This window comes from Natator depressus, chromosome 9 (genome assembly GCF_965152275.1).
Source record: "Natator depressus isolate rNatDep1 chromosome 9, rNatDep2.hap1, whole genome shotgun sequence".
Classification (NCBI taxonomy): domain Eukaryota; kingdom Metazoa; phylum Chordata; order Testudines; family Cheloniidae; genus Natator; species Natator depressus.
The window spans coordinates 46,569,815-46,585,148 of NC_134242.1; the positions used below are offsets into that span (position 1 = coordinate 46,569,815).

At 46.7% G+C, this 15,334-nt stretch overlaps 1 protein-coding gene across 5 annotated transcripts in view; it reads left to right on the forward strand.

The window, feature by feature from the left end:
- Positions 1-15,334, forward strand: part of WDR33 (WD repeat domain 33) — a 103,388-nt gene that overhangs the window by 14,970 nt on the left and 73,084 nt on the right. The window lies entirely within an intron of this gene.

The window sequence follows — 15,334 nt, forward strand, 5'->3', positions numbered from 1 at the left end:
TAACTTAAAAAAACACATTTGAAAGCATGAAAACACAATTAAGATCAGCCTTAGCTCTACATCTTATTTGTCCACTGCTCTGGGCATCTTGTGGGAAGGTGTAACTAGAATCTGGCAAGCATCTTAATATCACAATTAGTTGCTTTGGAGGGAAGCCAGCAAACCATCTCTAAATCTGCCTTACTTTCCAGAGGCTCAGAATGGGGCCACTTCTGGGTCCTGTGGTTTGGGGGAGGCAACAAAAACTCCCAGATGGGAGTCAGCTTATGGGAGCAGTATCATTTGCCTATTCCTGGTGGACCTACTGCAGCTGCTGCAGGGCTGGGTGAGACCATATGGTGGGTCCTGTGTTCCCCTGGACCTGAGTCTATATTGATGTGGGTTGCACATATCTCCAGTGACTACTCTTGTCTGTACGGCGTGAGTTACATGGGGCCAGAGGGGTAGAGTTAAGTTTGTTTGAAGCACCTTAACTGTGGATTTCTGTATTCTGGATTTTTAAAAAAACAAATAAAAGCCTAAATTTATAATTCATGGTTACAGGATTAGCTTCACTTTTGACCTGTCTTCTGTCTCACCTGAGTGGACCCTTTGAAGTGAAAGGCACAGATTCTTTACTCCTCAGGGTGGAATCCTTCAATTTTCCTGCTTAAGGACCAGGATTCCAGGCTATAGCACCTCTCTTTACAAATCACAATGCCTCAGTTGGTCCACCTGGGTTTGGCACCCGCAAAAGACTTCCCTTTGAGAGCCATGATTTGTAGATAAATGCAATGACTCAACAGCTTTTTCAAAACAAAATTAGTCTATATGACTGTAACATTCAGAGTTAAGTGTCAAAACAACAAAACTACACACGTATGGCTTCCCCAAACCTTAGGGAGGCTTAGCTGTTTTAAGACCCATCCATCAGGGTTTGTCTCTCTCTCTCTGTCTTCCATTCTTTAACAGTTCCCTTACATCCCATGTCCTCTAATGAGCTCAAGCTCAGTTTTCATCTCATCTAGAGTTCTTTATTGCAGGTTTTCGGCCTGTTGACTCACTCCCTGTCCCAAGGCAGGGGTATTGGGTCCAGCATAGTTAAGAGCAAAACTTTAAAGGTTTTGACATCTGTACTGTCAGTGAAGTAGTGGTGATTTGAGATATCTAAAACAGTTGTCTGCCTTCCTGCAGAAGAGCAATGAGCTCCTGCAGGAGTTAAGCCTTGGACCTCAGGTACAAAACAATGTAATCAAATCATATTATTCATAAAAGTAATAGCTATCTTCCATGTTCTTCATAATAACTTTCTAACTTGAGTTTTAAAAACTGCATAAATCTTTATTTTGTTACTGTTTGTTTCTCAATTCTAAATTTATTTATTTGTCTTGCTATTTCTTTGTTTAAAAATAGCTAATGATGACTGCAGAACATTTAACAAGTGGTGGGTTGCTCGTGGAGGTATGCAGAAGTACAGAAGAGAGGCTTGGATTGAGGGCCAGGAATTTCACCTCCTTGTAGGAGGACTGAAGCTATGCTCCTGCAGAGCACCTGAACTCTGGCAGAGTTGAGCTATCCTAAGTTTCATAGGCGCAAAACTGCAGGAACTTTGTTATAGCCTTTTAGGGTATGTCTACACAGCAAAGAAGAACCCATGGCTGGCCTGTGTGGCTCAAGCTGCATGGCTGTTTCACTCCTGTGTAGACATCTGAGCTCAGATTGGAGCCCAGGCTCTAAGACCCTGCAGGGTGGGAGGATCCCAGAGTTCAGGCATGAGCCCGGATGTGTACACAGCAGTGAAACAGCCCTGCAGCCAGAGCCCCATGAGCCCAAGTTGGCTGGCACAGGCCAGCCGTGGGTTTTTCTTTGCTGTCTTAGCCATACCCTTAGAGTTTAGAAGCCTCTGGCTGTGTTTGTCTTATGGAACGTGGTTTTGACCCTTGCACTCTTCATTAAGCATACATGTTCTGAATCTATAAAGTACTCATTGTCCCCTTGAATTGTTGGTCGTTTTATTTAGAAAACTCTGTTGGACTACCCAGTCAACATTCATTTGCCCTGCTCAGACTGGTGGTTCTGCTTTTTTTGTTTGTTTTTTAATTAGGCACAGTTCGCATCTGGGCACTGTCCAGTTCTACTGCCATTTTAGCTTATCCATTTCCTTTTCACTTGTCACAGTTTCAGATTAACAGAGGAGGAGTACCTTCAGTGGTCCACTCCAGGAGTTCCCAGCCAGGTCTCAGATCTTTAGTTGTCACCTGTCTCTGGGCAGGGACCCTTGTTCCACTCAGTGACTGGGGATTTAAGGCTGCACAGCTCAATGCCTTACATTATAATACCCGAGCAAGCCAGTCTTCCTAAAGGTGAGCTCTTGTGTGTTGCTTTCTCCCTGAGGGTTATGAACAGTGTATTGCCAGCAGTCACAAGTTACCACATAGCTGTTTTTCAGCAAGAACATTTATTCCTAAGGTAAAAGCATTACAGAGAAAACAAAACAAAACCAGAAGAAACCACACAAATAAAAACTTCTGTACGCTTTCAAAAGTCACCCATTAGTTATGGGGCTCTACTAGGTCAAAGTTCTCCCAACCCTTCTAGTAGAAGCGGTTAACCACAGGGAGCGACAAGGTCAACCCGGGGCTACCCCTAAGAACAAAGACTCCAAGAAGCTAGACTTGTTTGGGCATAATGTTTATTCGTCCTCTAGCCTCCGGTTGTGAGTGGCCAACCATCAAGCCCTCCTAGGATGCTATGATTTTAACATGTGGCAAGCCATGGCCAAGTTCGAGGGCTCTCTTCCTGAGGCTTCTAGGAAGGAGTTCCAGGCTATTATGGAGGAGGGCACGACTGCGGCCTGGGCAGTGCTCCAGGCAGTGTCGGATGCAGCGGACACTGCCGCCCAAACCATGGCCTCTACTGTCGCCATGCGCTGGGCATCCTGGTTGCTCCTCTCTGGCTTGTCCACGGAGGCTCATCAGTTGATGCAATAAGCTCCATGGACTATAGACCCTTAAATCGCTGGGCCTGTATCTGTCCGGCCCTGCCTGCAAGCGGTTTAAGCCGCAGCAGCCTCAGGGCCAGGGGAGCTACCCCTACCAGGAGCCTCCCCATAAGAAATCCAGCGTCCTAGCCAACAGCCTTCACAGGCCTCTCAGTCGAGCTCGACCTGTGATAAGCTGGCAGGCAAGCGCTCGTTTTGAGGGTACGTCCAAGGGTGACATACTGGATTCTTCCCAGGATTCTCCCTCCCTTATTTTTGCCATCCGCCTTTCTCCTTTCCTCTCTGTGTGGGCATCTATAACATCGGACCGATGGGTCCTCAGTACGGTGGTGTGGGGTTACACCCTCCAGTTACTTTCTGCCCCTCATTCCCATTCCCATGTCCCGTCCCGTCCATCTTTAGGGACCCTTCTCACAAGAGTCTCGAGGGGTTACTGCAGCTAGGTGCGGTGGAGATCGTTCCTCCAGAGTACAGGAGCAAGGGGTTCTATTCCCACTACTTTTTAATCCCGAAAGGTCTTCACCATCCCCTTAATGGTGCTTACCTTGCTGCAATGGTGGACCGACTCCAGGAAAGTCCTGGAAGGAGTTCCCTTCATCAGCAGTCCTCACTCAGTCGAGTTGGTTTCGGATGGCTCGGACCTAGGCTTGGGTCGCACCTTGGCTCCCTCCAGACCCAAGGTGTGTGGTCCCTAGAGAAATTGACGCTACACATAAATGTCAAAGAGCTCAGGGCAGTGTGCAGAGCATTCATGGTCCTCCTACTTCACCTGTCAGGCAGAGTGGTCTGAGTCCTGACGGATAACACAACCTTGATGTTCTGTATCAACAGACAAGGGGGAGCACGATCCTTGGCCTTCTTCCAAGAGGCACTCCATTTCTGGGACTTCTGCATCAACCGCACAATCTATTTAGAAGTGTGTCACCTTCCGGGTGCCAAGAACACGCTATCAGATCACCTAAGCAGGGACTTCTCCTCTTACCACGAGTGGGTGCTCCACCCGAAGGTAGCTGGCATAATCTTCCATAGGTGGGGAACTCCCCAAGTGGGATTTGTTTGCCACCAGGCAGAACAGGAGGTGCTACAGGTTTTGCTTCAGACGGGGCCTGGGCAAAGGCTCCCTCTCAGACGCCTTCCTCCTGCTGTGGGCAGGAAGCATGATGTATGCGTTTCCCTCCAATTCCACTCATCATCAAGGTCCTAGCAAAAATCGAGAGACGTTGTGCAGGTTATCGTGATGGCCCCCGCGTGGCCTTGCCAGCACTGGTTCGGGACGCTATCAAGCTTGTCAGTGATCCCTTCCTGGCCCCTGCCGAACCAACTGGACTTGCTGTCTCAGGATCATGGCCGACACTTGCACCCCAACCTCGTGTCCTTCCACCTCACGGCATAGATGTTGTGTGGCTGAACCCAGATGGATGGGCCTGTTCGGAAGGGGTCCAGAAGGTTCTCCTCGAGAGTAGAAAGCCCTTGACTAGGCACACACCTACCTGGCAAAGTGGACAAGGTTCTCCCACTGGGCTGCTGAACAGGGCATCTCCCCTTCGTATTTTTCGGTGCTGTCGATCTTAAACCACCTGCTTGATTTGAGGAACCAGGGCCTGGCGCAATCCTCTATCAAGGTACATCTGGTGGCCATTTTGACGTTTCATCTGCCAATCCAGGGGCAGACAGTGTTGTCCCATGACGTGACGTTTAGGTTCCTCGGAGGCCTCGAGAGAGGCTTTCATCAATTCCAGACCCCTGCCCCTCAATGAGATCTCAACTTAGTTCTGTCCAGGCTCACAGGCCCGCCCTTTGAGCCTTTTGCCTCAAGCTCACCTATCATGGAAGGTAGCTTTCCTGGTGGTGATTGTGTCAGTGAGGCAAGTCTCCGAACTGCGAACCCTGACCTCAGAACTGCCTTACATGGCCTTCTATAAGGACAGTGTCCAGCTCCGGCCTCCACTGTTGGAGTTTCCAGCAAGAAGGAAGAACTGAGGGTAGGGGGAACCGGTGACACCCTATATCCCGTGGCATGTGCGCACTACTCCAGGGGGCACTGGAGCCAGTCCCCTACGGACACTGCTGAGGGAAAAACTTCCAGCACCAGTGCATGTGGCAAGCGCATGGACATGAGCAACATCTCGAAGAACACCAATTACGGAAAAGGTAACTGTGTCTTTTGTCATACCTTCCATGAACATGGAGAACAATTGATCACAATCCCCTTTATAACAACTCTTTTTAACTTATATTAAGACTGTTATAAGGTTCCCCCCCCCACACACACACACACACTTGTTTTTCTCAAAACTAAACATGCCCAGTCTCTTAACCTTTCCTTATAGATCAGGTTTTCTAAACCTTTTCATCATTTTTGTTGCTTTCCTCTTGATTCTCTCTCCAATTTTTCCACATCTTTCTTAAAGTGGTATCCAGAACTGGATACCAGTACTCCAGGTGAGGCCTTACCAGTGCTGGGTGTCTTCCATACAATATTCCTGTTAATACATCCCAGAATGTTAACCTTTTTCACAACTGCATCACATTGTTGACTCATATTCAATTTGTGATCCAGATTCTTTTCAGCAGTATTAATGCCTACGCAGTTGTGCCTTTTGATTTTTTTTCCTTCCTAAGTTTAGTACTTTGCAGTTGGTTTATTGAATTTCATCTTGTTGAATTCAGACCGATTCTTGAGTTTTTCAGGGTTGTTTTGAATTTTGATCCTGTCCTCCAAAGTGCTTGTAACTCCTTCCAATTTAGTGTCATCTGCAAATTTTATTAGCATACTTCTCCATTCTATTATCTGTCATTAATGAAAATATTGAACAGCATGTACTCTCCCCACCCAATATATCTTCCCTGTTTGACAGCAAACCACTGATAGCTACTCTGAGTATGATTTTTATTTTTTTCAACCAGTTGTGCACCCATCTTATACTAACTTCATCTAAACTACATTTCCCTCGTTTGCTTATGATAATGTGTGGGTCTTTGTCAGAAGCTTTGTTAAAATCAAGATATATCAGGTCTACAGCTTCCCTACTATCCACTGACTAGACCACTAATCCTGTCAATGAAGAAAGTTATGTTGGTTCAGTGTGACTTGTTCTTGACACATTCATATTGGCTATTACTTTTAACGATATAATCTTCTAGGTGATTACAACTTTATTGTTTAACAGTTTGTTCCAGTATCTTTCCAGATATTGAAATTAGGCTGACTGTGCTATAATTCCTCGGGTCCTCTTTGTGCCCTTTTTAAAGATATGTACTTTGCCCTTGTCCAGTCCTCTGGGATCTCCCCTATCTTCCATGAGTTCTCAAAGATAATTGCTAGCGGTTCCAAGATTGTTTCAGCTAGTTTCTTAAGTACCCTAGTGTTCACTTGTAATAATGTAAATGGTGTAACAAAAATCACACTTGTAACAGACATCATTGTACTAGCAAAAGTTTCTAGAGTAGACCTGGCTATAGAAGCAAGGACGGGGCAAGGGAAACATTTAAAAGGGACTCCTCCTTATAAGCTGGAAATAGATCCTCCATCCAGAATGTAGTTAAGTCACAGTAGAAGTGTAAACTGTTTTCAGTTTCAGGGACAACTGTCTTACTTGACATGTGAAGAATCACAGAAAAGGTTGCTTTTTTTAAAACGGCGTGCAATTTGTTTTATAAACAAATTATTAAAACTGAGGATTCTAAAAACTACTTTTTTTTAGCATAAAGAAAATAGTATCCTTACGAGTATTGTCCTCTTATACTTTGAGTGCAACCTCTTTGGGGCCGAGATGGTTGTCTTGTTCTGTATGAACAGTACCTAGCACAGTTGTGTCCTGGTCCATGACTTGAGGCTTTTAGGCGTTACTGCAATACAGATAGTTTAGTAATTCCACTTTCTGTGCTTTACTCTATAGCTTTTGCCTAGAACCTTCTCCAGCCTCTACTGTCTGGTTTCCTGTGACAGATTTAAAGAAACAGTACACAGCCCAGCAAGGTTGTGGGGGATCTTTTTTAAATCCTGTCTTCTCCCTTCCCTCCCAATGACAGATAAAAGAGCAACTGAAAAGGGTATATGTCTAGGTCACTACAAGTGCTGCAGTAGTGGAAGAAAGCAGGGAGTTTAGGGCTCAGCTGAGTAACTGGGCTGTTGTGCTTCTGCAGTGCAGCCTCTTGCTCTACCATAAATTTCTATTTGGCAAAAGCAGAGTACTATCCCAAATATTTTCACTGAAGTGAAATTTAAATGGGTGACTAGTAGGCAAACAAGGCAGTTTAATTTGTCAGTGATGACACTTCATTGGGAATAAGATTTCTTCTTCGAGAGATTGCTCATGTAAATTCCAGTTAGGTATGGGAGCACCGCGTGCACAGCAGCCAGAAAAATTTTCCCTTAGCAGTAGCTGTTGGGTCAGTTCAGGCACCCCTGAAGCCATGCCTCCATGATGCTAAATATAGGGCCGACCCACCGCCACCTGAGTTCCTTCTTACCGCCTGTGACGGTTATCCGGAAATCTTGGGTTTTTGGCTTGCTTTGGCAAGCCTTCTCTGTCCCTTGGCAGACAACTTCTGTAAATAGTTAATAGTGTTAGTAGTAGTAGTTTAGTAATTAATTTGATTAGATCTATAGAGAATTTCATCTGGAGTACTCCCCTCTTCCTCTTCTCCCCTGGTACTGGGGCATGCCTTGGTCCCCGGGGTTTAAATGCCAAGTATTCATAATTGAAGTGAAGTGTGGCAAGCATGTGACAAGTCTGTGCGCAGGAGTGACCTCCCCCTTTCCCCCCATATCCTGTTTGGGGGAAGCTTACCAAAAGGACCACTACAAGGTCTGCCAAGGATTTCGCCCTACGACTCAGAAGGAGAAGGATCCTTGCCTCAAGATCCTTCTCATGGAAGCTAGCCTCTGTCCCCGGGGTCAGCCGAGCCAATGCTGAGCACCTCTGCATTGGTGCATAGTGCTCCAGCACTGTTGCGGAATGGGTTTGCACCAAGGAAGGATTCTGCTGGTGCCAAGGGTCTCTGTCAAAGTTCCCCACATAGGGACTCCATGCTGGGCAATGGGCAGCACCGTTCCCAGTCCCTGGTGCCCACAAGAAGAAAAGACCTCATGGGGGTGCTCCTCCACACCCAGACCAGGACAGAAGGAATCCGGCGCCATGAGACCCATGTCAGGCCACGTAAGCACAGCACCGCCTGCTAGGGCTCCACTGAATTCCTGCTCCGCCACAGGACCAGTTGAGTCCGGGCCTCCAACACTCTCCTCTCTGGGGAGGTCACGAGCAGTTGGAGTTGCCTTCCACACTGGAGATGTTTGAGGCAGCCAGAGAGCTCATCGCCTTCACGGCACCACCTTTCCCTCCTTGGTGTGACAGGACACCGAGCTCTGTCTCAGTGGCGCCTGCAAGACCTTTGGTGCCATCCAGAGGCAAGTTGGCAATGGTACTGCGCTGATCAACATTCCCTCGGCACTAGTCGCCAGTACCCTCCGTCAACAGATGGACAGGGGAGCCGCACCGGTGAGCGTTGCCCCCCATGGTCATCCTACAGTGAGTCCTCAGAGTTGGAGGCAGAATACTGGCATTCGAGGTGAAGCAGGCACAGTTGACGGTCCCGGTCAAATAGAGGCAGACAGCAGCTCCATCTGGTTCTAAGGCCTGGGCTGTGGCAGGCTCCAGCCCAGTGGCCTTTCTGCACTCCCTGGGCATTCCTTCAGAGCCAGGGCCAAAGCCAAGGGTCCTATTCACAGAGGTTGGTGGCCTTGGCATCCTGTGTACGTATGGCACCTCTGTTCAGGACCAGTTGCACCGGCTGCCCCACCACTTGTAGCACATGAAGACCCAGCACCGCGTCACCCCTAAGGGCAGAGAGCAGGACCCGCTCCCGGCTAGGGTCTTGTCCTCATCCTCGCCTGATGAGGCGGTGGCAGGAACTTCGACAGCCCCTGTGCTGCAGGACAGTAGGGTACTCCAGCAGCTGCTGGGCAGAGTGGCCCAGAACCTGAGGATCCAGGTTGAAGAAGTCACTGAGACTCTGGTCCCTCTGGCATTGCCCTACCACTTATAAAAACTATTCAGGAGACGACCAAGATGCTGTTGCAGCCCCCCCCCCCGCCTCCTTATCACCAACAGTGAAGAGGACTGAACAAAAATGTTTTGTTTCCTCTAAGGGGTTTGAACATTTTTATACTCCCCACCCCCACCAGACTCCCTAGTTGTAGTGGTGGCGAATGACCGGGAGCACCAAGGACATGAGGGCCTATACCCTAAAAAATGGGAGGCAGAGAAGTCCCTTGGCCTGCATACTCCGGTTATGCAGTGGAAGCATTTTAATCTGTAACCCCCGCCTCGTTTCTACCACCAGCAGAACAAGCAGGAGTTTTCCAGGAGGTGTTACAGGAACAATAGAAGGAGGCCTCCCCCCTCGTCAGCCCAGGGCTCTGGGCAGATGACGCAGTCCTCAGGCCAAAAGCAGAACTTTTGAAGGTGTGCCCGGGGGCGATGCATCAGTCCGGACTCTGGATCCATCCTTCCTTACCTTCTCGTGCCAACTACCCCATTTCTACCCTGTGTGGGCCCGAATCACATCAGATCACTTGGTACTTCGTATGGTAGAAAGGAGATACTCTTTCCAGTTCACCTTCCTCCCCCTTCTGTATCCCTCTTCAGGGACCTTTTTCACAAGGGATAGCTCAGTGGTTTGAGCATTGGCCTGCTAAACCCAGGGTTGTGAGTTCAATCCCTGAGGGGGCCATTTAGGGATCTGGGCCAAAAACTGGAGATTGAGCAGGGGGTTGGACTAGATGATCTCCTGAGGTCCCTTCCAACCCTGATATTCTATGATCACAACATCTATGATCATGCAGGAGGTGCACACGCTTCTAATGGTGGGGGCAGTAGAAGAGGTCCCTCAGGAGCTGAAGGGCCAGGAATTCTGTTCCCAGTATTTCCTAATACTGAAAGCCAAAGGCATATCTCAGGCCCATCCGAGATCAGCAAGACCCTCAACAAGTTCATAAAGAAGCTGAAGTTCTGCATGGTCTCTTTGGCCTTCCTTGGATCTGCATACCTTTGGGAGCACAGGACTCAGGGTCTCAGGTCCCAAGCGGAGCTCTCACTTTACATCAACGTTGGAGAGTTGAGGGCAGTCTATCTGGCATGCCAGATATTCCAAGCTCACTTGGAAAGGAGGTGTGTCTCGGTCATGTCGGATAATACAATAGCAGTGTTTATATAAAACAGACAGGGGGAGCATGCTCCTCTTCCCTGTGCCAGGAAGTCCTCAAACTATGGGACTTTTGCATAGCTCACTCAATACACCTGGAGGCTTCTTATCTCCCTGGAGTTCAGAACGAGTTGTCGGACCATCTCAGCAGCTCTTTTCACAGCCGGGAGTGGTCCATCTGCCTGGATGGTGAACACCATCTTCCAGCCATGGGGAATTCCCCAGATAGACTTGTTCGCCATGTGACACAACAGGAAGTGCCTGCAGTTCTGCACTTTCTGGAATCACAGCCCAGGCTCCATCATGGCCGCGTTCCTTACCACTTGTCCCACAAGGTGGTGTTCAGAGTTCGGAGAGATGAACCTCTGGTGATATTGGGAGCCACAGCCTGCCTGGCCCCGTCAGCACTGATACACGTCTCTCCTGCAAATGTCCCTGGAAAACCCAGTCACCTTGCTGCTGCTCCCGGACTTAATAACTCAGGATCACGGCCGACTCCAGCACCCGAACCTCGACTCACTTCACCTCATGGCGTGGAAGCTCCACGGCTACACCCATGGAGCTGGCTTGTTCGGGTCCAGTCAGGGAAGTCCTCCTTGGCAGTAGGAAACCGTCCACTAGGGCTACCTACCTAGCCAAATGGAAAAGATTCACAATTTGGTCTTCACAATATCTCCTGTCTCCAACACTCTTGTCCATACCCATGATATTGGACTGCCTCCTCCACCTAAAATGGCAAGGGCTTTCTGTGTCTTCAATAAAGGTCCACTTGGCTGCCATTTCCATCTTCCATCCAGGCATGGAGGGCCAGTCGGTCTTTGCCAACCTGATAGTAGGTAGTTTTCTTAAAGGTCTCGACAGACTATACCCTCACATATGACAACTGATCCCAGCCTGGAACCTTAACCCGGTCCTTTCCAGGCTAATGGGGACGCCCTTTGAACCACTTGGAACATGTTCTCTGCTTTACCTATCATATAAAGGGGCATTCCTGGTAGTGATAACTTCGGCCAGGAGAGTGTCTGAGCTAAAGGCTCTAACATATGAGCCTCCTTATACGGTGTTCTATCAGGACAAGGTTCAGCTTAGACTGCATCCGGCTTTTCTTCCTACGGTTGTCTCAGTTTCATGTTAACCAGGATGTCTTTCTTTCAATTTTCTATCCCAAGCCACACGCAAGCAGCAGGGAGCAAAAACTTCATTCGTTGTATGTTCGCCGGGTGTTAGCCTTCTATATCGAATGGACGGTGCCACTATTCAGCTGTTTGTCGCAGGAGCAGACAGAATGAAGGGGCTTCCAGTCTCCTCCCAAAGAATTTCATCACGGATTATGTCCTGTATCCGGTCATGCTACGATCTGGTGAAAATACCTGCCCCTCCCCTTACAGCACACTCCACGAGGGCACAGGCATCGTCAGTGGCATTCCTGGCCCAGGTTCCGACCCAGGAAATCTGCAGAGCTGCAACATGGTCCTCAGTCTACACTTGTACCTCGCATTATGCCATTACTCGGCAGGCTAGAGATGATGCAGCCTTTGGCAGAGTGGTGCTACAGTCATCAAACCTTTTGAACTCTGAACCCGCCTCCAAAATTTAGGCTTGGTGATCACCTAATTGGAATTGACATGAGCAATCTCTCGAAGAAAAAATGGTTACCTACTTCTCATAATGGTTCCTCTTCGAGATGTTGCTCATGTCCGTTCCAATACCCACCTGCCTACTCCTTTGTCAGAGCAAACCATCAAGAAGGAACTGAAGTGCCGGCAGGTCAGCAGGGCCCTCTCTTCAGCGCCATGGAGGCACGACTCCAAGGGGTGCCAAACTGACCCGACAGATATTGCTAAGGGAAAATCTTTCCGGCTGCTATGCATGTGGCACACACACACCTAATTGGAATGTACATGAGCAACATATCTCAGAGAACAACAGTTAAAGAGGTAGGTAACCGTTTTTTTAAAATTTTTCAGGAGCCATGTCAAAAAATGTAATAAGATTAAGCATAAACAGGGACGTCTCCTTTTCAAGAGTTAGGGTTTGTCTGCATGAGACAGTTCAAACAATTTAATGTAAGGTGTGATTTTAAAAAAATTTAGCCAATTTGTTGCAAAAAGAGGCTGTATGAACACTCTTGGGTCTGTTTGAGTGGTTTATTTTGGTTTAGTTTAGTTAATTAATTAGGATTAGTAGTTTTGGCCAAAATAGTGCAACCTTAATTTGATCCCTTCGTGTGTGTGCATTATGATACAGTCTTCAATTATGTAATGGCATGCTATTTTTCGATAATATTCTTTACCTTACATGAAAGCTACATTAAGTTTCCAACTTTTTTAAAAAGCAAACAAAAGCATTCCATCGTGGCATCATATTGACACCTACACAGGTCAGCACAGCAGGGTTGGAACTTTTAGATTCCCTGCACAGAAGTCTGCCAGATGAGCCAGTGGAGTAACTGGTCGTGGTGGTAGTGTCCTCCTCCTTGGGCCAGCTCTAGAGAGTGGATGAGAGGCACATTTTGCAAATCGGCTTCACAGATATTTGCTGATAGCAGAGGGATGATGATGGTTGTGCATCTTGGGTTCAGGCTCTCAGGGAGTGCTTTCTTGCAGACACAGACTATTCTGTCCTTTCCTCCAAGCTTGACTCCATCCTTTCCAACCTGTCCCAGACATGTCTCTTCTCACCCCTGGCTCTTGTCCTAGTCCCAGTCTCACCTAGTCAGTCCTAATCTCCTTGCCCAGCCAGTCCTAGTCTTTCCCTCTGGGTTCCTCATCTAGTGTGTCTTTCCCTGCTAGCTCCCTCCTTGGGCTTCTCCTCTAATTTCCATCTTCCCCACTACCCTCTCCTTGGCTGATTGTCCCAGTTGCTTTGCCCAATCAGTCCCAGTTCTCCCCCTGCACTCCAGGTCTTTGTCTGATCTGTGTCTATTCTCCTTCCCCTGGCTCATAGTCCCAGTCTCCTTGTCTGATCTGTGTTTTTTCCTTCCCCCAGCCAACTGACTCCCAGTCCCCTCATGTTTCCCTAACTGGCTCCCATTCGTCTTGCTCATCCACTCCTACCCTCCCACCCAGTTCCCAGTCTCCTAGCCAAAATTTCTCTTCCTGCCCCCTCCCAATTCCTGTATCACCAAACTCCTTGTACCAATATACTACTTCTCCTCCCCTCTGCCTTCAAATCTGACAGCTTCCTCTTTCCTGCTGCCTGGGTGTCACTGCTTTGGGAGTGGTGGTGGTGAAGGGACATCAAGAGCCCAGGAGAGACCAGCCTCCTGCCCTGTTCTGGAGCACTCATTACAGGGTGAAAAGCCAGCTTTGACCCTGTTCCCCTTGGCTGGAGCGCACTCAGTAGCTTTGTGGAGATAGCTCATGTGTAGTCTGGTCTACGTTGGGAGTTGTGAAAAGCTTGATCTTGCTTGGTGAGGGCAGAATCTTTGAAGATTTTTAGGTGCTAAAATCTCAACTGTGCGTGTGAACTACAGCTTTTCAAAGGCTTATGTTCAAATTAGGATGTTTTTTCATAAAGACAGCAAAAAGCACATCCTGATGGATGGGATACCCCCTGCCATATTTCATGTCCCTGCTCTGAAGCATGGGCTGCTAGAAGTGTTAAAGAAAAGGTTGACAGAATATTTTAACAAGGGCAAAACAAAGTTCTTCTTCTCTTCTAGCTGTCCTGGTGGCAACAGATGAGAGTTTTGTTATGCATTTACAGCAAGTGCAAACAACACTATTAAAGTTTACTTTTTTTAGTTGAGTTTAGGATATTCTGTCTGAACTACTCTTTGATGCCAAGGGATTCCCATCTCCTAGCAAAAGATTAGTAAAATACTGACTGCTTGAAAATTAGGTGACCAGTATTTGTGCCTAAAAGAGGTAATGTTCTAGATCACTTTGAACTGGATTCTCCTGAGGGACTATTGTTTCATGATCTGACCGCTGAACTGAGAAAAAGAAACTGTCAGTTCCTTTTCTGAAATGTTTTTGTATCTATCTGTAAAATACCTATACATGTAAAGAACATAAGTAGAGAAACTTTCAATATGGTATTAAATGGGTAAAAACAATGTATTTGGTATATTGTAGATGAATAGGTTTATGAATAGCTAGTTTTATACAAAAATAAATAGTGAAATATTTTTGCAAACCTGTAAAGCATGTGTGCTGTACAGGTGGAAAGGCTCACGTAATTAAGGTGAGAGATAACAAGGGCATGGGTAATGTTTTTAATAATTAGGAGAGTGAAGAAACAGCTTTTGGAATATAAAAAAGGAAGAAGATATAAGATTAGTAAAAGACTAGATGTAGTAGTAAAAAGTTGATGATAACGCTGAGATTAGGCTCCCAAGATATGAGAAGGATGGTGGAGGCGAGGGAATTAGGTGTACATACCAAAATTACATCTTTCTAGATGTAGTACAGTTTAGTCTTAGCCTGATGTTTGTGTGTTACAGCAACATAGGTAAAAGCCATACACTCCTCATGCTGGTTTTAGGAATGTCTAATGCAAGCTGTGATCCATTTCATATCTCATATTTTATGTTTAGTCACATTTGTAACTGCTTTCTCATTGCTGTTGTTCATTCTGAATAAAATTGGGAGTTTTTCTGCAAAAAAAATTCTGACAAAAATATTTTGGCAGTCCCAGAAGGTGTATGGACCTCTCTTCCACTTTCTTGCGATTGTAGCTTGGGAGTTCGATTTTGCATTGGCTACTGGGGAGTAAAAGTATATGACTTCTTTATATTTGAATTTTGTTCATTATGGTGAGAATTTTAGAAGAGATCTGAAAAATATTTTATATTACACTGAAATTCTTTCAGTTTTTCCATTTCTGCATGTTACTTAGGATTTGGACTTTTCCATGTACATCCGTGCTGTTAGTGGTATCCTATAGACTGCCTATTAGCTACCTTAGATAAGATGCCTGGATTTTGAAGAGTCCTCTATTTTGTTATGCTGCAGAAGCTTGTATTTGATTTCCCACCCACTCCCAAGTGAACCTACTACCCAATGCTGCAGGTGTTCTTTTGCTTTCAGTTCTTTTGCTTTCAGTTGTAACACAGAATGCAGTTTTCTTCTGATACAAATTCTAAAAATGCACATTCTTATTCAATGCCTTTGGTCCCAGTATATATTCAGTCATGTTTGCTTA